The sequence below is a fragment of the Neolamprologus brichardi genome, chromosome 4 (genome assembly GCF_056152115.1).
Source record: "Neolamprologus brichardi isolate AB-2024 chromosome 4, ASM5615211v1, whole genome shotgun sequence".
Lineage (NCBI taxonomy): Eukaryota > Metazoa > Chordata > Actinopteri > Cichliformes > Cichlidae > Neolamprologus > Neolamprologus brichardi.
The window spans coordinates 8,248,151-8,272,479 of NC_142107.1; the positions used below are offsets into that span (position 1 = coordinate 8,248,151).

The following is a 24,329-nucleotide window of genomic DNA, read 5'->3' on the forward strand; positions in this document are numbered from 1 at the left end:
GCCCATCCCTACTTACTGTGCCCAGTAATGTTCATGTCTAATCTGGTGATATTTCTCCATTCAAGTTGAAAAGGAGAAACAGGATCAGTCGAGTATTATTGCTAAAAATGAGATGCCCTGCTCTGCTCACTGTGGGGCAGCTAGCACAGACTCTCCCTAACTGATTTAGACTGTCTGTGTGGATGTCTGTGCTTGTGTTTGTCAGGGAAAGGGTGACAGTGCCGAAGGGAGAGAGAGCTAGAGTGAAGGAGAGAGATAAAGAAAGGCACAGAAGCAAAGAGAGAGGTCTCGGAGAGAGGAAAAGAAGTATGTCAGTTTCTCTGACAGTTATTTGCACAAATTGTTCATAGATAGGTGTTGTGTATTGATGACTGGAGGTATGTTGTGACAGGTGTCCTGCACTGTGACTGAAACAGAAGATAGGTAGCATCTCATTATATATATAGTAATACTTACAGATGGAGCCATCTGCCACCTTGTAGCCATCAGCTATTATTGCCATCATTATTGTCACTCTAGTTGTCTGCCCTGGTGATGCTAATTAGAGTTAACCACAGCAGCTGAAATAGTGAGCAAAGGTCAATAGGAGAGAGAGAGGGAGAGGAAGACAAACAGTGAAAGAATGAGAGTGAGGAGAGAAAAAGCAATATATAGAGCAGTGACATAGATTTCTCCTCTGTTGGCCTCTTTTTCCATAGCCTCATGATGGAAGGGTTTGTGTGCTTGAGTGATCCCAGGAGCTACTATTTTGTTCATGACATTTTGCCCCTGGGAAGATCTCCCAAGGCAAACTTGTCATGAGTGAAGAGCCAGACTAAGATGGCAAGACTAGGGGACTAAGTTACCCTGCCAAGGACAGGGTTAACAGGGCTCACACCCTTGACTCATACCTGGGGTAGGGGCTTGAGAGCAGGCACTTGATGCCTAGGACTTAGCCGTGTTCAGCAGTGCGTAGTCTTCCAATGGGCCCACCATATGTCATAGGGGTTTGAGCAATGTGAAATGAGCAACTGTCTGGCTTTCCAATCCCTGGATGTAAAAATTGGCTCCTGCTATATGGAATGCCACCTCTCTGGCTAGATATAGTCTGGCTCACTTCAACACATGGCTTATGTTCTGGAACAAGTCTCCTAGAAAGGGGCTGGACTCTACTGCAATCTGGGATTGCCCCTAGCTCTGTTTCTGTATGTTGGGGATTTCCCTGGACGATCAGAGTTTTAATTTTTTTTCTTCCATGTGCCTTTGGATTTGGGAACTGGTCCTGTATGTTGTTTGAGTCTATGCCACGAAATGAGCACCACACAGCCACACCTTCTTGCCATTGTCCTGCCAGGCCTGCACTTGGACAATAACAGTGAAACCTGAGGGTTGTGGAACACTGGACCAGTTCTTTATCATCTCAAGGATATTTGAGGGAGTTTGGGAGTTTGCCCAAGTACATGTACAAGGGTAGCAGGTACACATCTCTGCTATGTGTAGATGTGATTCTGTTGGCTTCATTTTTCAACCTAGTGTGAATCAACTGGGATGAGAATTACCCTCTCCAAGTCTGAGGAAATGGTTTTCAGCTGGAAAATGGGGGCCCTACTGCTGCAAATTTAAAGTAGGCAGAGTGAAAAGTGAAATTGAGAGACTGATATGTTTTGGTGAATAGAAAGTGCAGCATAAAAGTGAAGATGTTTGTTTACTGTCAGTCTGCATTCCTACCCTCACCTTGGACACCCACCTCAGCTTTGGGTAGTGACTAAAAGAATGAGATCATGGATGAACGTTCTATAAATGGTGATGTGCTTTCGGCATATCATGATGGGAGGAGGCCCAGGGCAAACCCAGGACACACTGTCTTGGTCTAGTGTGATCAGGGAGAGGGCGGTCTGCTGACATCACAAACCACACCCAGATACATGGTGGAAAATGGGTGGATGGATAGATGACCTTATTCTATCTGTCTCACTTGAGTTTCACATTAAGTCTAATCATCAGCGTTGCCAACCCCTTTCTTTTAAAATGTATTTTAAAATCCATCAGTGCTGAGTGATCCAGTGTTTATGTATATTTTTCCAATCTTCCTTTTTAAGGATGAATATAGTTTACCAGAAGATATTTCTTTATAACGCCATTTCAATCTGTTTAATCCTGTGCAGTTTATTGCGATTCATATCAGCATTCATCTTTACTTAGCATAATGAATAAATGGTAATAAACATCATTAGTAAATTTAATGAAGTAGTGACAGTGCACAATGAATTTAACGAAGTAACAGCAATGCACTCTGCTTTTAATTCACCTGTTAAGGAACATGATTTAAAAATGGCTATAAAAAGGTAAAGAATTGCAATGAGAGGGGTTTTTTTTTATTGTAAAATGCTGTTAGAGATGATAGTCGTGTTTAACTCCAGTTTTTTTTTATTTGTATTTCTTTTGAATGCAGCTCCAGGTCAAGAGTCTTCTCTAGAATAATCCTGGCAGAGCCGCTGAGGATCCGCAGAACGAAGAGCAAAGCGTGTAAGAAGACCTTCATAAATGCAAATCAAGAAGAGGAGCTTTCCATCTTTGTGTTGAAATAAACACTTAAAGAGTGGACAACAAATACTGGAAACAGGTAGGTGATAAAAATCTATCTTAAGCATAGTGTGTTCAGGCAGAGAAAAACATCATAAAGATGACGTTGCTTTTCATTTTTCAAACCATTTGTCACATGTATATGAAAACATGCCTACATAGTGAATTACATACATGCTACAATCTTAAGAAATAAAACCAACCTGTCACAAGCTTCTGCCCAGTTATGTGTTTCTGTGCGTGTGTGTGTGTTTGTGTGTGTGTGTGTGTTTGTGTTTGTGTGTGGCATACAACTTGGCATTAGGGCGAAAGCATCCTTTAGTGTCTTAACAAGCATATATTATGCCATCTTTTTCCACTTTTATTGCGCTTATTTTACTGGCAACACTGCAATTAACGTTGGCAGTGTTTCACTTACCACAGTTATTATATTCTGCATGTGCATACGTGAGTGTACTGTGTGTATGTACATGTCAGGCACAGATAAAGTCAAAGAAGTAATTGTTGTAATTATTTCTTTTCCGATCACCCCTTCCCGACTGTGTTAATGTTAGTGAAATTCCCGAGACTCTTGAGACAGATGTAATGCAGAGTAACGGCGCTCAGTTCAACCACCTTTCTATTCATGAAGTGACATATCCGCGCCATTTTATGGTGCTCATATGTCATTAAGTTAATTACTATTGTCAGGAAGAGACTCGGCGCTTCTGACAACAGTGCTGCAAAAAAAAAAAAAGAAAAGAAAAAAGAAAACAGCAGTTATACATCATTGTTACAAGAATTGAGTTTTTGTTTTTGGAAGCAAACCAAAGAAAATCAAATCAAACAATGTTTTCACATGCGTAATTATGAGAGGTGACAATTTCTGCTCAAAGTGTGCGCGTAGATGTTGCGTACCTTCTTCTAAGCTTCAAGTAGTTAAAAAGTGAGCTGAGTGTATGCTCCTGGAAATCAGCCAGAAATGCAGTGTTTGTTCTTTCAACCATTTCTGGAACAGCTTCAGTGTATGGGTCACACTTTCTGGCCTTTTTTTGCCAAAATGTTATTTCTCATGAGCAACGAGGGATTAGAGGAGGGATGTGTTTACTTATAACAAGATATATGTAAATACAGGCCGTTCAGTTCTATTTTATTTGTGACTGTCTGATGCTAACAGACTGCATCCCACAAAGCATCTGTAAAATAAAGAACTGAAACCTGAGCATTTCAACACAGTTAATGTCCTTCAGTTTGACTTTAGTTTTCCTCATAATGACTGCCAGATGTTTAGGATTGATCTTTCTTTTTTCTTCCTTTCTTTGCTGCTTAAAGTCCTTATAGCTTGGCAATGGCAGATGGATGAGCGTCTGAACCTCTTAGATCAGGTTTTAGTTTCTAATGGGCATTACCAATGAATGCAGAGTAAAGTGCCTTGGATAGACCTACGACTAATCAGAGCTAAGTGATGGAATAATGTAGACTGACCATGGCGAGCAGAGATGTAGTTATTGGATGTTATCTTCCTCTTATTGCATAAACACTGATTGGCCATGCAGGAGCAAGGATGAGAGGAAATACACCTGAAACGTAGCTCTCTCTTTTAGAATTATGTGCTATGTGAAGTTTTGACTGTTGTTATTAGCTGCGATATGCTTACCTTAGGCAACAGTGATTGATGATCTCGACTTTTATGTGAAATGAAAAGTGCTGTGTGATTTGTCCTGACTGTGATAGAGAAGGGGAGGTTTGTAGTTACAGTTGTGAACCTGCCAATTCCCCTTAGAGCTACAGCCTCATCATATGTAGTGGGTTTAACATAAAAATGAGACTTTGGATCCATAAAACAACGGAAGATAAAATCAGATCATAATAATAATGTGTGTGTGGGCCACATACTGTAAGTATTAAATTATAAGACAGAGTAGGTTCTCTGTCTTTATTGGGTCTTTTTTTACCAGCCCAACAGTGTTTGTCACCAGTTGCATAATCACTGCTAAAAATGAATGCCTTGAGGCTTTTGTTCTCCTTCTAACTTTCTTAACATGACCTTTGTGTTTGTTTATGGTTAGACTATCATTTCTTGATGTTGAAGTATTTCCAAAAGGCTTTTTAGTTTTTTCCTAATTTTCTAATTATTTAAAATAAGCACCAGTTCCACAGTAAAAAGGCGTAGTGCAGCTGCGGATTTTAAGATAACGCTTCTTGAAGGGGTTCAATGTATAAGTCTTCTTTAGCTTTCTGCCTGGGAATTCTTATTCGAGGGCCACAGATTGTTCTGAATTTTGGTGTTCACTTTTAGCAATAGAGACATCCAGTGATATAAGTATAGTCTCATGGAAAGGGTTAGTAACTGGGGGGAAATATTGCATTCATTGTCCCCCATTAAGTGATTGCTTTAAATAACATGTTCTGACTGTATGGCTTACAAGCTCAAACAACATTGGACTTCTTTGGCACCCCTGTGCTCTGGCAAAAATTGCATAATCAAATTAATGTGACAATGCCCCAACCTGTTCTCCTCTCAGTGCGTCAAATGCTGCAATTCTGTTAGACAGGTGTCACATTGATACCCACAAGGTGTCCTTAGGCAGAAATAACTTGCTGGTCACTATTGTTTAGGAATTAGCACATTGTTAGTAGATACACGCAGAACTTGCAATTACCATTAGCACATTATTGTAATTGGGGCAACTTAGTAAATCTTGCCTTTGACAGTATAATGATTTTGACTTTTTAATACCAATATTTGTTTTGGTTTCCACAGACTGTTTATTTAGTACATTCAGTTCACTCATTAAATATCTATTTGGCCCTAATTTTAATATCTTAGAGGCCCAGAAGTAGAGATTTGTTCAAGAGGTGGATGGTACTAATGTGTCCCAAATGACGTTACCCCTTTTTTTTCTGAGTACCAGCATACTAGTGTCACCTACCCTGTAAGAATTATTAATGAAAAGCAATAGCTGCTAGAAAAACAGTGGTAGTTTATTCCTTTTTTGTGCAGTGGGATTTGCAAATGTTGACCCCTATTCCTCAAAGACATACATGGTTTCAAGCAAAGATTGTGTGTCATCCACATAGATTCCAGCATACACGTGCTCTCAGCATGACTGCAGTGCATCTATATGTGCCTTTATATGCGCTACCAGTCACTATGAGCTCAAGCCTCTCTGCTGGAGCTAGAAGTGCTGTCTCATCACAAGGAAACCCTTTATTCACAGCAGCAGGTACTTCTCGCTTAAATAAAAAATAATGATGTATGCAGGGACTGCAAAAAATCTGCAAATCAATCAAGAATCAGTCAAATAAAGTTGAAAATGTTTAATCTGAGAAAGACATAATTCCTAGTGTTACCTTAATACAGATTTACCAATGTTTTTAAAAATTGCAAAAGAGCTCATTGATTAAAACAAAAAGGAAAACCCAGAAACAACCCTTAAGATTTTAATGTAAAAAAAAGAGGATACTTATCTTACGTTAATAAATAAATAAACATTTGTTTGTGTTCGATTTAAAAAAATCAACCACAGTGGGTGCAAAATATAACTGATAGCGCTGTCCAGGACACAGTGACAAGCATTGCTGCCTTACTTGTATATTTAACGACCTAATTGGCTTGCAGGATGAAATGTGCCCTTTTTTGCATAAAAATCTCTATTTAAAGGGGAAGTGCTAATCATAAATATCAAGGTCAACTTCAGTTGCTGACCTACTTGCCGTGAAACTGTGGAAGATTTATGCCTGCAAGTCAAAGATCTAAATCATTAACATTTCAGGTTTTTCCATATAGCGTCACACCATTTAATTGTCATATTTGCATAAGTCAACATTTAATAATTCCTTTTGAAAACCTACAAAGATACTCCAATAAATTATGCCTAAAATTGTTGCTTTTTACAGTTACAGAGGACTTTTGTCTTCTTTGGTTTTCCCACTGATTTGTTTGACGACCTGTATCCTCAGTGCTCATCGGAAATGCTACTCATGGTCATAATTCATAATGGGCACATTAATATTGTGGAGAAAGTGAACTGGCTTGATTTTTAAGGCAATTTTTAAAAGAGATGTGTTTATATGTGCTGACAAAATATAGAACACATGTGTGTTTTGTGCTTTTGAAGCCTCAGGTTGATAGAAATTCATCTGAACTATGACTCCAAAAAAGAATTTGTTTATAGCTTCACCACTAAAAGTTCTTCTAAAAACACTATCAAACCCACCAAGGATTGACACAGACAGAGACCAGATTTGAAAGCCAGCTTGTGGGAGGGTTTTAAATGGGGAAATCTCTGGAAGAAACACAGGAATTACAGATGAAAACTATCACCAAACCAGCATCACAGACTGTTTGAAATTCATGCAAAATGCCTACAGAAGTTAGTTTCTGCTAAACTAGGGAATACTCACTTTGACGGGGACAGAAGAATATTATTTCTGTGTGTTCAGGTATCATTTTTGTCTGTAGGCTGTATATCAAAGATGATCAAATGTTTTGAGGTTCAAATACATTGTGCAACCAGTGGTTTCCCTGTTTGTTTCCTTGCTTTTGATGACTAAATTATTTTGCCACATGGTAGCTGACTTTCTTACATTCTGAAGCCTTTCAACTTTGTGTTAATATTGAGAAACATCAAATTTCTGTAAAACAAAAAAAAATGTATGAAACTTGGGAACCTCATGGTAAAGTCAAAGGAGCTTGCAAAGAAAAGCGTCTGGACTTCTTTAAGTTGCTTGAAGACGTTTCACCTCTCATCCGAGAAGCTTCTTCAGTTCTAAGGTCAAATGGTGGAGAGTCCCAGATTTAAACCTAGTGGGAGTGTCCCCCCACAGAGGGACAAAAGGACCCCCTGATGATCCTCTAATCGCCTGAGCCAAGGTGTGAAACTGGGTGTGGGTCCCAATCAGCCAGAGTTTCGGGTGAGCTCATTGTGAAACCTGGCCCCACCTTATCATGCGAATTCCTGAGGTCAGATGGCCCAGGATGTGAGTGGGTGTTAAGGCGTCTGGGGAGGGAACTCAAAACTGGATTATAGATGGCAGAGAGTTGGTGTCGTAAACCACCGCCTCTGTTCAAAGATGGTCGCTCACAGTGGACATAGATGGCTTCTTTCACTCCTCTTTCAAACCATCTGTCTTCTCTGTCCAAAATGTGAACATTGGCATCCTCGAAAGAGTGTCCTTTATCCTTAAGATGCAGATGGACAGCTGAGTCTTGTCCTGTGGAGGTGGCTCTTCTGTGTTGTGCCATGCGCTTGTGAAGTGGCTGTTTGGTCTCTCCGATGTAGAGGTCTGGGCATTCCTCGCTGCACTGTACAGCATACACCACATTGTTAAGTCTGTGTTTTGGAGTTTTGACCTTAGAACTGAAGAAGCTTCTCGGATGAGAGGTGAAACGTCTTCAAGCAACTTAAAGAAGTCCAGACGCTTTTCTTTGCAAGCTCCTTTGACTACAACGACCTGGATGACTGAGAACCTTCACAGACATATTCATGGTAAAGTCTTCTCGGTTGGAGGTGCTAGTGATTGAAGTTTTAAAGACATAATCAAGGGTGAAGGGCTTTGCAGGATATCGCAGCTTCACATTATTATGACATTTGATTATTCGTAGTTTTAGCCCAGAATAATGAGTTCAGTCTGAACTCTAATCTAATGATTACAAGGAACCTGCCACTTAGGAATACATTGGTGAAGTGATTCATATTCAAAAGATTTAACATTTGCTGCTTCTACTGTTTATCTTACAGCACAGTGCAAATTTTTGTGCTTGCAATGCAATAATTCTTTGCCAAGTAAGTTGACTATGAAATCAATTCAAGTCCCTGAAGTATTTTAACTTTTACTGATATTGTTGGTCTGTTTTCACTGTTTTTATTGTTTACTCCATGGGCAGTAAAACAGTAATACATGGGCAGAAATTGCCATTAATGAAGGTGTTGTTAAAGCCAAAGGGAGCAGATTCACAAGGGCACACTATACCATATTTTTCTAAGAGTTGCCCTGTATGAGCAAATTAGTTCTTATATAATGTGTTTGGGGCATTCACTTTATTTTTCTACATGTTTACATAGTGTGAGAATATCCTAATAAACAGGGCTTTGGCATGTTCACACCTGCAGACATATTTGTGAACAAATGTGTAAGCTCTGCATGCTTTTCACGGCTCTTATGATGGACTGTGGCCAAGAGCATTTGCATAAACTCTATTTGGAGGCAAATACAACATAGTGACTCTTGTTCAAGTCCTCGTTTTCACTGAGAGAGGTGTGGCCCTCACTCTCCGTTGTACTCACACCTACACCTTTGCCACTTTGAGAAGGAGTAACAAATTTGAGCCTTTGTCTTTGGGGAAGGGATATTTTATCATACCGTTTTCACATGCGCGACAGCAATTGTCTGTTTAAATTCCGCTTTCACCCCATTTAACCATCAATCTAGCAAATCCTGCTTTAATTATGAGCCATGCCTTTTCCTCCCCCTAAACTCAATCAGAACAAATAAAAGAGCCTTTTCAGCTATAATGGGATTATCGATCGGGTGGCAGCCTGAGACTTTGTGTATGTTTGTGTCTGGCTATGTGCGCGTGAGAAAACTAAGCCATGTGTGAATGTGTTATTGTGTATCTGTGGGTGTAGAGCAGTTTGAAACTGATAAATTGAAAGACATTTGGGGTGTGTGTATGTGTCAGTGCTGTCTGGAGTCTTGTCCATGTATATGGGTGCTGTCAGTGAAGGGCTGAAGGAATGAAGCATTAAATTATCTCGCAGTTTGAGTCTCATCGAGTGTGTGACAGGTTTTACTGATGAGTTCTGAGCTTTTTCAACTTTTGCCCACCAACACTTTGCTATGAATACATGCTTACATACATGCACACACCGAATGTGGTCAAGGGTGTTAAGTGATGCATTTTCTTATCTGCATACACTGACCTGCAAGGCTATGCTGCACAGTGAAATACTTTTGGCCTCTTTTTATTTTTTACATTTAGATGTGTATACTTCCATAGTGTAGTGAGAAATGCATTAGCTTGGTCTGTGAAAGGTTGCTGGTTTGATTCTAGCCTGGTTTGCGTCTGGAAAGGCATCCTGTGTAAAGCTCTGCCAAATCAAACATGCAACATAACCGCTTGTGACCAGCTGAAAGTAACTCTTTCTTTTTTTTTTTTTCTGGTTCTGCCTGAGGTTTTTTCCTGTTAAAAGGGAGTTTTTCCTTCCCACTGTTGCTAAGTGCTTGCTCAATTTGAATTGAATTGAACTGAGACAAAATTTACACAAATGGCCCCAAGAAGTCCTCATATACGAGTATTATATTATACTCGTATATTATACTTATAAAGGCACAAGCAGTTTTTTTTAAAGACAACTTGTGAAGCTAGAAAATGTTGCTAACATTTAGCTACGTTTGCCAAAAGTATTTACAGAAATGATGGATTAAATTAAAATCACTGCAGCTGAAAAGCTGCCTGCATATGCCTCAATAGTCTGTGCATCACCTTTTAACAGTGGAGTGGTGCACAGTTTGTGCATGCAATAACCAGAAGCATGTAATTGTTTTTAGTAATTGCTATGCTGACTAATTTGGGTTAAGCAGGCATCAGTCTATGCAGTATAACAGTGGGCTATGTGAATTATAAAACAGCGTAAATATTAATTATATCATTTCATACTGAGAAATGTGAATGTTGTTTTTATTGACCGGCCTGGTGGTTTTTACATGATATAACAACTAGCAGATGTGTAGCACCAGTGAGGAGATACGCCTTTGTTTGTGTTGTGTGTTCGAAAAGCACATTGTAAACTGACAAGAAAGCATATTTAATATTTTTTGATTAGTAGCTTCTTCTTCTGTCCATCCATCTGCACATTCTCAATCCAGAATCTAATCCAGTACATGCGAATGGATAGAGCAAACATACGGCCCAATAAATATTATTACGGGACTCTCTTTTTAGTAAATATCACACTTCTTAACTGTTTATTGTGTGATGTAACGGTGCACAGACTTTTCGCTGTATTTACATGGAAATTGCATAGTGGTACGTGTGGAAAATGTGTTAATAAGGTGACGCAAGTGGAAAACATCTGCTGTCAGGAAATGTAATTATGTAAATGTTATTGTGCTGCCACCAAATTATGTTATAGTGTCTCTCCTTTCTGCACCTTTGGTTATTTGTATGATTAAAATACAGCTTAAATAGACTGTAATGTGAGAACTTTGATATATACTTAGAAAGCAGAACATAGTTTAGTTTCCAAGTTCCAAATTATTTGAAACACTGGCCGTGTTTAATATAACCTGCCAAATTTACATATAACATAAAACAAAGAAATGTATAAGTTGGTAGGAGTTATAGTCCTTTCACTGTGTCCTGGCCTCTTCTACTCTTTTCTTGTGTAGTAGTGTAGTAGACAGTATACTCTCAGTGTACTGCATCTACCATTCAATAATACTACTCTCTTTAGGTTGCATCATTGGTGCAGCTTCCTGTATATTTTCAATATATATGCAGAAAAAAAGCTAAATGATGATCAGCATTGCTCATGAGCTGTTTGCCTTGCTTTGCCTGTGGATGCATAGATATTTCTGTGTTATTTCATTCCCTCATGTAACTCATTTATGTCTGCATCAGTGCACTCAAAAACAGAACAGGCAGTTAACACAGGTGTGTTGCACACATGTGCCTAGCAACACAGAATCTAGTCCACAACAAATTAAAGAGAGGGATCAAACCTGATAAAGTGAAAAAGGGAAAGAAAATTCACATATCAAGTCATGACTCGTCCCGATGTAAGTTCTTCTCTCACTCGTCCTATCTCTCTCTTGCCAAGGATAAACTTTTTAACAGTACCTCATATTTTTATGGCTGCCAACATCCTTCATTCTTTCTCTCAGCTCAGCTCTTTGAAGTGTTAATCTGGGTGCCAGGTCTGCTGGCTAATGAAGCTGAAGCCTTGAAGTAATTATCAGTACCTTGTGCTTGTAAGAGTGCCAGTGAAAGAAAAAGAACTGAGTAGAAATTGCAATTATTGCTGTAAATGCAATTTTAGTTTTGGACATTTTTTGATAGATCTATCTATCTATCTATCTAGTATAAACTGACATTCAATGAGTTTTATACAGTGATAGTCTTTTTACATGTATTTATTTATACACTATTTTCTTTTTACTTGCAATAACTGTTAAATCAGTGAAGTGGTTCTGGTAATCATTTTCAGTAGGAATGCACCAATAGATCAGCACATTTCTTTTTGAGCCTGTGAAAATTGAGTTGTGTTTTGTAAACTAATGTAATACAGCTTTGCAAGGACTTTTGCTGGTTCATTGTCTTGCTCTTTTGGTAATAATTCCTTGTTATCATCAGTTTTTAGATACATGTAGGTGCTTAGACTGACAAAATAAATATACTTTGACTTTTTAATTAGCTGCCGACATGAGTGACCTTCTGAGAATCTTTACTAATTGCTTCCTAAAACTCCTGCAAATGTTCATACTGACTGTCTTCAGCTTTTCTGTCGATAGATGTGTTGTCTGAACCTAGCACTAGCTCTAGCGCTAGCAATAGCCATGCCAACAATCTGTAGTGTTACAGCGCATCCATCACTGAAAACACAGGCACGTGCATGCATAAAACTGTACTTTGTGTTCTCTGACAACATATGAGGTAAACTCTGCCATTGCGAAAATGGCTCATATATCAGTTGCATATGCTCACATATTGCTTGAGGCGTCCTCACCATTAGAAGAAGAGAAGACATGAGACATTTTGATGGAGGGGCCAATCTTTAAATGAAGACAATATAATAGGAGACATACAGATTATGGGAGAAGACAAACCTTAAATAGACATTATGGCTTATAGTATATTTTTTTTCTGTTGCATTGGAATGGAGAACGTTTAAATTTGAGAATGCAAGGGCAAGGCTTTGAGTATTTATCTGGAAGGAGAGAATGAGTTTACATGAGCCTTATTTTATTTATGCTAATCTATGCTGACATTCACATTATGGTGGTGCACTCCACCAGATGAGGAGAAATGTTCCTAATCTCTGCAGGATACGAGAAAAATGGCTTTTGGTTGTATACTATTGTATATTATTGTGTAATCTTTTTTTTTTTTTTGCATGTACAATTTAATGGATGCTCTTCTAAGAACTAGTAATTATGCAACCCCTGCAGTAACCTCTGCAGGGGGTTACTGTTTCTCATAACCAAGCAAGATTAATTTAGTGTTTAACAGTTGAGCACAGACACCAAACAGATGATTATTAATATTTACAAAATAGGTGGAAGAGGGAAAAGAGAGTTCAGAATGGATGGATGGATGTATAAAGTATTGTTCTATAAAATAATGCCTGCAAAATAACAAAACATAGTTTAGGCTTATGATTTCCCAGAGGTATGACCACCAAACCTAGAGAGTGGGAAGACACAGTAGGAGAAAATGTAGAAGAGACATCCTCCATATGCAGTGAGCCATACATGTTGCATAAGCTGACCTATCTTGAAGCAACTATAATCAGATCAGCATGCTTGAAAAAACTTTATCCAGTAGCAACAACAGCCGTTCAGCAAAAAGGGTATGATAAATGACAATGAGAGTTTGAGGCAGAGGAAGAAAGAGAAATATCATCAAAGAAAATATCATTCACATCATTCAGAGAACCATCCTGTGGAGATTTCATGCATCCGTAACCAGCTTGGGGTTTTCTTTGGCTACATTTTTTTTTTCATGGGCAGATACAGCTTAAAAAAGTACTGTATTTGTGTGTCTGTGTGTGTGAGTGTGTTTTTACTGTGTACCATGTATGTTTTATGAGTGCTTTGATATTGTAAGGTCTTTGCGATCTTTAATGTTCACTCCTGTCAGCGTAAGAGGGACGTGGTGGGATGGATGTGGGTGTGCCCTTGGAGACAAGTGAATCACCGTATACACTATGTCCACTATGACTCCTCGTTCATACAGAACACTGATAAAAAGGTTTTCACGAGCAGTTGCGGGATGGTTCAGACCAGCTTTTACAAGGTTCTTGAACCCAGCGCTGTCCACAGATTTCCCTTTTTTTACGTCATTGGTTTTTGAGAGCAAGCAGTTTGCTCTGAAAGATTTCTTGGACTTTAAGACCTCATCTTGACCTCCGGTTATACTGGTAACTGCAATTTCTTACTTACACTACTAAATAGGACCACCTGGAAGCCCTTTGCTATCTTCTTCTAATAGCCTTCTCCTCCTTCTCAGGATTATTCTGTTTTTTCTAGGTGGCTGATTAGAGGAGCCCCTGGATACTGATTGCATGGATAAGTAATAGCAGTTGTAGTAGCTTTGAAATTTGCATAATGATGACTGTGAACAAGCATAGCTCTTGCAAGCTAATTGAGCTTGTTCTGTTGCCTCTCTACAACCTTTATTTCTATCTTAAAATAAGAATGTGTTTTACAGTGAGTACTGGGTACTGCATCAGCCTTCACTGAACAGACAGATATACAAGTCATCTCTGCTTTTATGATGAGGTTTAAAACTTCGCTTTGTGATAAAGCTAGTAATGAGTTAGCCATTAGTTACCATGCTCTAGTCTCAGGCTGACCTGGAACATTATGTTATGAAGTTATCACTTCTCATCCAGTCCTCTCTTTTCGTTAACTTTAGTCTGTAGTTTTCTGTACGGTTTTATTCCGTTTGCTGTTCTTGGTCCTTTTATGCCCCTTCTTTTATTCTCTGCAAGAGATCTCTTCTTATTAAATAGGGGTTCTTCCTCCCCACTCTTGCCAAGTGGATTGTCTGATTGCTGAGAGAGTCTCTCCTATATAATAGGGTCTTGTGATGACTGTTGCTGTGAATGACAGGCATATGAAGCTTAAATCATGTAATGCTACACATCTGGCCCGGTAGATTCTGGGATTTTCCTCTATTGTTTTGATCCAGTTATTTTTTTAAGAAATAAACACCAACCAAGTCTCCTGCTTGCACTAAGAGAAATGTATGAGCTTGTTAACATACTCCTCTGAATGAAAATTTTATAACAAATAATTCATGAAGGAGTGGTGCACTAATGTGCTCAGTACTGCCAAAAAAGTAGCAACTTCCAGGAATAACTGAACTAAGACACGGCATAGTGAGTCGGAGTTTATCTCCTAAGCAATGGTGTGTTTTATTCAGCCTTTTTTTCTGTGCCGTTTCTCATGTCACTCTGTGCTGCAGCCTTCTCCTCCAGTAAGCAAATGCGTCACTAAAGAAATTTGGATATACAGTCATTTTTAGTCACAGGAAGTTTTTACTGGGTCATCATTTGTGTGTGACAAAGTCTCATTTAAGATGCACGCACACATACACCTATCGCTGCGCACACACACAGTGCTAAGAAGATGAAACTAGAGCAGCAAATGAGGAACAGTATGTCGTCTGAGACTTAGCCCCGCGTTATTTTAAACCTGGGAAGCATGTCAGGGTTATACTATCTAGGTAGCCCAGAATAGGAGTGATCTGTTAGCCACCTAGCAGATACTGTATGAGTTGGTAAATAGCTGTAAAGGTTGTTTCAAAGACAATCCAGCTCACACATAGGCTCACTGTCACTTAAGGCCCAATATATATATAATAGGTATAGTACCAACTGAGGATTGTTTAAATGCCACAGCCTGCTTAAGTTGCCGACCATGTCCTTCCCTTTATGATCACAGTGAATCCTCTTCCGATGGGTGCTTCCAGCAGGTGAATGTGCTGTAGTGACATGTAAGCAGCAAGCAGGTGAATTCTGCATATTTAGTGAATTAAATAAGAATAGACAATATGAACGTTTTACAAAATAGACAATATGAACATGTGTAAAATTAAAGGGATTTGAAATGTACATTGTACCGGTGGGTTTAGAGTGTCTAGAAGAGAGTCCTGTCTCAGTCACTTATGGATGATGTGAGAGGGCGGGTGTGTGTGTGTGGTGTGTGTGTGGCTTGGGGATAGAAGCTCCCCTTGAGTCTCTCTGTCCTTGCCCAGATGATGCGGGACCTTCTACCGGATTGCAGAAGTTGGAACAGTTTGTTGCCAGGATGGGACGTCCTTCAGTATCTGCGCTGCTCTAGTCCAGCATCTCCTGGTGTAGGTGTCCTGAAGCAGGGGGAGAGCAATCCTGCAGCAGCGTTCTGTTGTATGGATCACTCTCTGAAGAGCTTTTTGGTCCTTCACACAGCTGTTCCCAAACCAGGATGTGATGTTCTGTGTGAGGATGCTCTCCACAGCGCCTGGAGAGACCCTGAACTTCCTCAGTTGTCGTAGGTGGTACAGGCACTGCCTAGCCTTTTTGGTCTGGACCTGAATGTGGGCAGACCATGTCAGGTCTGAGGAGATGTGGACACCGAGATACTTGAAGGACTACACCTTCTCCACTGGAGCTCCATTGATGATAATGGGCTTGTAGTCTCTGTGCTGACTCCTTCTGAAGTCCACCACCAGTTCCTTGGTCTTGCCAACGTTCAGCTGGAGATAGTTGTCCTGGCACCATGATGCCAGATTCTTCACTTCATCCATGTAGGCTGTCTTATCGTTGTTGGAGATGGCACCCAACACCACTGTGTCGTCAGCAAACTTCACAATGGTGTTGGAGCCGATCTGTCCACCCACGGTTTCTGGTTTGGGAACGTGGTGACTCTCGCAGTGGGGATAATCTCCTCCACTAGCATACTGACGAAGCATACTGCTACTTCTGTAAACTCGTTGATGTTGCTCTGAACATGTCCCAGTCTACGTCGTTGAGTGCGTCCTGAAGCGTAGCTTCTGATTGGGCAGACCAACATTTCACCTCCCTTGTGGTTACTTCTTCCCTCTGTATGTTTTGTTTATACTAGGGAATGAGGAAGATGGCGTTGTGGTCAGACTTCCCAAAAGCCAGGTGTGAGACAGCTTTGTAGCCCTGCTTGTATGGCGTGTAGCAGTGGTTCAAAATTCAATCCCCCCTCGTCGGACACAAGACATGCTGGTAGAAGTTCGGCATGACTTGTCTGAGGTTCGCTTTATTAAAGTCTCCTGCTACAATGAGGGCTGCGCCCGGGTCCTTGTTTTGAAACGAACTCAGCACATCATGTAGTTCGGACAAAGCCACACCTGTGTCCGTTTGGGGTGGGATGTAGACCACCGTGGCGATGACTGAGGTGAACTCAGATAGAAAGGGCAGCACTTAATGCTCAGGAATTCCAGATGTGGCGAGCAGCCGCTGGAAAGAGTAGAAATGCTCCTGGCATCACTCCACTTTCTGTTTACCATGAAATATACTCCTCCACCTTTGGTTTTGTTTGACTCTGCCGTTTTGTCTGCGCGGAGCACAAAGAATGAATCCGACGGAGTTACGGCCTGGTCTGGTACAGTGGGGGTCAGCCATGTCTCCGTGAAGCACAGAATGTTGTAGTCCTCCATGCCACGTTGGAAGGTGACTCTTGCTCTTAGGTCATCGAGCTTGTTCTCCAGCGATTGTACGTTGGCCTGTAGGATGCTGGGAAGTGGTGCGCGATGCTCCTGCTGTCTCAGTCTGTTCCGAACGCCAGCACATCTTTGTTCTACCCCTTGGATGAGCGGCCCGACCTTTGTTGTTGTCCGCGCCGCGTAGTATCTCTGGCGGCCAGGATGGGTCAGGTTTAAAAGTGTCCAAGATTAAATGTGCAACCTTGTCACCGATGTTTACAAGTGATCTGCTGTCGTAGACTATAAAACTAGAGGATTTTGGGATGTAAACCAGAGCAAAAAATAAGTAAAAAACTAAAAAGGTGCATAGTTGGAGCAGAGCGGTCAGGAAGGCGTCTGGACGTGGCCGCACCATCTTGAAAAATAGTTCCTTCATCTCCATTATATATTTTTAAAATGCACAGTGGGTCGTGAGAGAGCAATCACTGACTGACACACCTGAGTGTTGCTCTGAATGTTCATTTTCATCCTCGGAAATGTTTATTTTGGAGTCACTATTCAGTTTGTCATATCCATGGCAGATTTACACCACCTCTTCTCTGAAACCATACTGACTGACTTTTAGTGTTTTCACTGCTATGCATGGCAATGAATGGGGGTTGGTTGTGATTTGTAACACAAATTACAGCCCTTCCAAGTGGCAATCAAGCCATCGAGTTCTCCACCTTCCGGGTAATTATACCTTCATGCTATATTAGGTCTCATTTACCCGCTATCCCATAACTTACATCAAATCTAGTTTATGTTTAGGGAACGCTGAGAAAAACCTATAGGCACACATATATCTGAAATATGAAATTATTCACCAAGATGAATGTGTCCAAATGAGCTTCTTATCATTACTGTGCACTTTTGCTAAAGTTGTGATTTTCACTTCTATTTGTGTATGAAAGTGAGACATGCTTGGCTTACAGAAAAGTGAGAATGCAGTGTAGCAGCCAGCAGCCTATGAAACCATTGTTCTAACAACCAAAGCCATTGTTCTTCCAACCAGCTTCTGTTTCTGTATGATCACACACCATATGTTGAGGATATGCCCACGTACACATATAAAGAAATAATGATGCCCACGACAGAACGAGGACAAAAAACAAACTATAAATATATATAGATGTGTGTTTACTTGCATCCGTTACTGTGTAAATCAGTCCACCATCAGCCATTGCTGGACATGATTACCACTCAGAGATAGGTAGAACCACTTGGGCTTTTTAAAAATCTGATCTTCTGCTGGGGCTTACTGGAGGGTGACAGCTAGAAAAGAGAAAGAAAGAAGAAGAAGCCAGCATAATTATTGGAATATAGTCTTACCCTCACCGAGCTGTCAAAAAGGTGAGAGAGAGGTTGGCAGAGACAGGCGAAAGCACGAAAACCAATAATGATGGCTTCGAACATTTCTAAAGCAGCCTAGGGACAATAGAAGGTATAATGAGGCTTGTTTTTGTTATCTGTCTTAGAATGTCATCTAAAAAAAAAAAAAAAACGAACCCCAAAACAGCTGTTTACTTTCCTCACCATTCTTCTGTATCATCTTGCTCTCCCTGTCAGTCCTGTTGCCTCTGTGTTTCTCCCTCTCTTTCTCACTTTCTCACGTTCTTTCTATCTTCTGGCAGTTGTCCCCCCTTTGTATCACAAGCTATTTCGCCCTATTTGCTTTCGATTCCTTTTTCCTTCTTCTTGTTGTTTTTTTCCCTTCATCCAACACTTTGTTCAGAGCTTCAATTCTGCCTCCTCCCCCACCTACGGTATACTTTTGACCTCATCAGCTTACTGATACACGGCAGGTTTTCAACTGCCTTCCATCCACTTTAAATGAGTGGGTGTACACAACTTGGATACGGTACAGTTACATCTCTTCTCGTGCTTTCTTTCACCCTCCTCCTGTTTTCTGAGACTGATAAGTCTTCTGAAAGATAAAAGGTAATTGGAAAGAAATATAAACCCCTTAAATCTTTTCAGTGGCAGTTTTGGAAAGTTAAATTTAAGGCGAGGTTGTTATATAATAATATTTTTATTACAATTTTTATCTGTTTGGGCTTTAGTTATATGTTGTATTATATTACACATTTATTATGCATATAATATAAATGTTTTATATATATTTCTTAATTTCTGTTGGATCCCAGCCAATACATCGGCCTCACCGATGTTAAATATTTTCTAATATATCTATATAAGCATTTATAACAGCCAGTAAATGAAAAAGAATTTAACTAAAGGACAAACAGGAAAAAAGTTAATCATTATGTCTATCAGTGTTGCATACTTTGTTCACAAGAAGGCAACCTTTCTGTTGAAAGACATGTGGGGAGCGACACAAACACAACAACCACCTGACTCAGGCAGGGTGTAAATGAGTAATCCAAGACCTGCTGTGGAAAAAAAGATTATTTTTAAACTGCATTGTCATGTTATCTTAGTAAGGACTCATAAATAATGACGCATAACAAATAAAAATAAAGCTTTTATTTTTTCAGTCTTTCCCTCTGGCTTTCCCTGCCTTTCTTCTTAGCGTTTTTTTTATAGAGAGATCCATAAGTGTCCATATTTGCCAAGTAGGGCTATTCACAGCAGGCTAAAAACAAGAGCCACAGCCAGTGCTCCCAATGGGCAGTCCAAGCCTGAATGTATCATAAAAATGTACCTTTCAAAATATTTAACAGCTTATAAGCTCCAAATGTGTGGTATTAGATAATTAGATGTATGTTGTTGCTATAGCGGGTTTTTTTTCCCTTGTGATTAAAATATTTTACAAACACCCTTTTAGTAAAGATTGAAGACAGAGATATTGTGAGAAGAAAGCGTGGAAGTAACAGGCAAATTGTAAGTATGGTGGGAATGGAAGAGAAATTCAGTAGCAAGTGAATGCAAAATAGTGCAAAGCCGTGTGACAGCTAGAAGGGAGGAGTGAGTAAAAACATGATGGAGTGAGAGATAGAAATCGAGAATCAAAAGAATCTGTATCACTTAACTCAGAACTTGATACTTGCAAGCTGGGTGCATGCAAAGCAGATATTGTATGTTTTCCTATAATTGGTTGACCAAAATTAGGTTAGCCTTATTTTACAAATGTTACAGAAATTCAAATGTAAAGAAATAAACTGGAATATGAGAGGAAAAGCAGCACGGGAGTGTGGTGATTGTCGCTTTGCAGCAGAAACATTCTTGGTTCAAATCCAGGCTGAGACTTTTCCATGTGGAGTTTGCATGTTCTTCCTGTGTCAGTGGGGGTTCATGCTGGGTACTCTGGCTTTCTTCCACAGTCCAAAGACATGCATGTTAGCTCAACTGGTGATTCTATATTGGCTGTAGATGTGAATCGTTGTGTGTTTCTCTGACAGACTGACTAACATTCCAGGAAGAACCTTGCACCCCTCTATCCACCTCTGTGACCCTGAATTGGATAAACAGGAGAAGATGGATTATCATTTCATGTTTCTGTGAAAATCCCTCAGTTTTTTTGAATGCACAGCCACATTTTTATGGATTTGTCAAATTTGGATGTATCAGATCTGCTAAGCATCCATCGCTCATATCGCTCATATCAAATCTGCTTCTAATGCTATGAATATGCTTCTTTTTTTTTAAACATATTTGGCTCACATTCTTTTAACAGCCTGGAATCTCATCTGATCTTGTGAACTGAATGTTTCCAGCTAAGCAGCCGTGTGTTCATTATCACATCCACTCACATCTGGTGTTACCGTTTGATCCCCGAAGCATACTCTTCTATTTAAATTCCAGTTGTATCTGTGTGCACGTATTTCTGCATGCACGGCGAGTGAGGAGGTGGATTTTTTTGTGCACAAAATATTTATTTTGATGTAACGCAAATATGTGTCAGGCTTGAGCTGTAATTACAGAACCACATTAGACTTGATTAAAGCCAAGTCTTGTGACAATCTCTACAAGAAAACAGAGACATCACAATAATTACAGCAAACAAACAAAACCAGGCTTTACATGCTTACATGCTACAGCATCCACCTTCTTCTTCCTCTGCAAAGCTGCACGTCATAGTTCATATTTGAGTTAAACACAGGGTACGAAAGAAACAGTCAGCAGGGCAGCATTGTCTAAAAATCCAGCAAGTCATTTACTTTATGGGGACGATTGTTCATTTCAAGAAAGGCATTTATAAGGAAAAAAATAAAAATAAAAACTGCTGCAGTGAAGAGCTTAACCACCCCCATTACTGACTATAACACTTGATTTATTACAAGCTTCAAGCTGGAATATCTATTGCCTCTGCAGCTAAGTGTTAAGGCTGGTGCAGAGCCTCTAATGGTTGTCACACCAAGACACTCATGGTGTGGAGTGCAACTAAACTCCAACTTCATTTGAAAAAAACACAAAAAACAAAACTCTGCATCTGTTTCTCAATAAGTCTTATTTTTCATTAAGTAAATCACTAAATTAATTACTACTTAATGCATAAATAATAGGCTGAAAAATCGGTAGTTAGGTTACTGGATGTTTTGGCTTAGTAGAATTCATAATATGTTGATTCACAAATGTTGGCGATGTCTCAGCCATTAAGCTTGGTTGCGACACTAGTGGTAAAACACGGGTTTAGAGCAAGAAATGCAAACACAAACAGGGAACTCTGAAATGTTAGACCTAAGTTTATGTGTGTGCATATTTTTTGTTTTATTCTAGAGTTAAAGAGTCCTGTGAAGAACCAAGTACAACCACTGATTTAATAACTTGTAGAACAACCTTTAGCATCAATAGCTACAAGTAGTTTTTTTTCTATATGATTTTATCAGCTTTTTCATTTTGTTGATCCACACTTCTTTGCAAATGTGTTGTCCCAAGGAAATTCTTCTAGAAGTCTTGTAGTTTGTTCTTATGCAGCTTTGGAAATCTTAGCCGTGGTGCCATGTTCTTTTTTTAGAGAGAAGAGGCAACCCTCACAAACAATCCATTCTTTTCTGTTGTACTGTCATGAACTCTAAGATATAGCTCTCAGGTTATTCTTTGCTGTCTCTCTTAGCTCTGCAGGGTCTGACGTTGGTGTGAATTTGCTGGAACGTCCACTCCTGGGAAGAATGGTAACTGTGAATGTTTTCCACTCACAGTAATGGAAACTTAATTTCTCTAACTGTTGAATGATGGAGCTTAAATTGTTTGGAAATGGCCTTATAACCCTTCCAGTTATATACTGCTGCCTGCCACCAGGACTGATGGCAGGCAACATGGCGTTTCTCAGATCACACACCTTAATGCTCAAGACCAGCAAACTGCTAAAAACGTCTGCTTTTATAGGGGTCACACTTGTTGATGATCAAGTGCATTTGATTTGATCCCTTTTTACCCTCCGAATTTCTTAAGGGTTATACTTTTTCTTATAGAAACCTCCTTTTTTTACATACATATTTAAAACCGCTGTACTTGACCCAATATTGTCTCTAGTCAAGGCGGTCAAGTATGTTAAAAAAAAATGTGTGAAAATGTGCTTTTTAAGTTTTTTTCACCGCACAAGTGGGAGCCTGTTTAGAGCATGATGACAACACTCAGATCTATACACTTATGTTTCCTTTTACAAATATTAATGCTTAAGAGGCAAACACTGAGTGAAGGTCACCAGCTATTTGAGGTGAATGACACGGAAGGCAGAAACCAGATTTTCTTGTACTCTCAGCATTGCTATTTTGCACATATATTGGCTATGTTATATTACCAAAGGGATCCTTACACCAGGAGCACAGAGACTAATAGTTTGAAAAAAGAATTTGTTTCTTGCCTGTTTGGATGTGCTTCCAAATCGTCAACATTCCTCCTGTGTCACCGTGCCCTTTTAACTTGGCAGCAGGTGATGCCCCAGCCAATGAACCTGTCAGGAGGTGCCACACGAAAGCTCAGCTCTCTGTCTCTGCCTGCTGCACATTTTGTAGTAAATATATTAATTGCAGGCATTATCTGACTGTATTCTCTCTCATAACGTAGGCTATAATATTATATAGGATATTTACCTATATAATATTATAGTCAACCCTTGTTACAGCTATAAATTAAATACATCCCTTCATCTTTTTTAGTTCTCATTTAACACCCATTGCTACTTTTTTGCTTGCGGCAGTGTTTGTGTTGTACATAAGTCCATAGCAGTTGATTTAAGTGTAAAAGATATCTGTGAGACATGGAAAGACTGTGTATTTAGAAATAAACATTATAGTAAATGTAGGTGACTATTTTATGATCTATCTATCTATCTATCTATCTATCTATCTATCTATCACCCTTCCCTAAACTCATTTCCTACCCTGGGATCAAATTTCCTCAGCATTAATATTTAAGATACAAAATTGGTTCATTGTAATTACCTCTAACTAACTTAGCAGCAAAAAGTGACACCAAATATGGGAGTAGGGAGAGTTTCTGGGTGTGATTATATGATGTATGTGTGTTAGGGAATTTCGAAAAATGGCAAACACCTCAGGGCTAGGCACTTCGTGTTCTCAATCTAAGCGTGAACGAAAGAATTCAGGCGTTTTCTTGACATGCGCTGAATAAAGACATGATTAAAACTGTCAAGTACTGTCTGGTTGAAGCTAAGGCTGTCCACATTGAATGCATGAAAATGTTCAGCTCGTAACATGGAAGAGCAAATGAAGCGGTGCTGCTTGTTGGGAGAGGGAGGGGCGACAGGTGCTTAAAGAGCACTGATGCATGCAGAGGCTCAAGTACATTTAATCGTGGTCTCTTTCCAGTCCAGTCTTCTCAGCACTGCAATTGTAGTTGACAAAAAAAAATGCTAATTGGAGGGAGTCACAGTTAGTTAAAACCCCTAGTGTGAGATAATGCATTTCACTGTAGGGGGTTGTGATTCAGGGACATAAGGAGAGACAGCAGGAGAAATAGCAAGTGGGGCATCTGGTTTTGGAAAAGATTCCTCACTTGAAAGATGAAATTGGTAATATGTCAAAGGGGTACCCATTGTACCAATTGTATAATATATATTGTATTGCAGCATTATTAAGTATGAGTATTAAGTTATTGAGTATCCAAGAAGTCCAAATCATGTCTTTGGTTTTTTTTAAATCAAGCAAATGATTCAAAAGTCAGTGTCATAAAAGCACCTCTTAAGACATTAGTGGCACCCAGGTACTCGATAATAAGGCAGCTACTTTCTGTCAGTTTCACAACTCCTTACTTTACACTTCTAGGAGCTGTCATAGACTCCCATGGCACAAAAAGAAGGAAGAAGATAAAAAAGAAATGGAGGAAATTGGTGACTATTAAGCTTCACAGCTTGCCTCTCAATAACAGTTTTAGCATATGGCGTAGCATTTTTTTTTCTTGCAGCACTTGCATCCCATTAGGGTGCTTCATCTGCACCTTC

At 39.6% G+C, this 24,329-nt stretch overlaps 1 protein-coding gene and 1 pseudogene across 1 annotated transcript in view; one reads left to right on the plus strand and one right to left on the minus strand.

Moving 5' to 3' along the window:
* The window catches only part of elfn2b (extracellular leucine-rich repeat and fibronectin type III domain containing 2b), a 73,997-nt gene that overhangs the window by 20,886 nt on the left and 28,782 nt on the right, over window positions 1–24,329 (plus strand). The window contains exon 2 of the mRNA XM_006791610.3: window positions 2,432–2,602. The gene's annotated coding sequence lies outside the window, so the exon portion shown is untranslated. The remainder of the gene's footprint in view (window positions 1–2,431; window positions 2,603–24,329) is intronic.
* On the minus strand, window positions 16,227–17,452 carry LOC148102939 (uncharacterized; annotated as a pseudogene).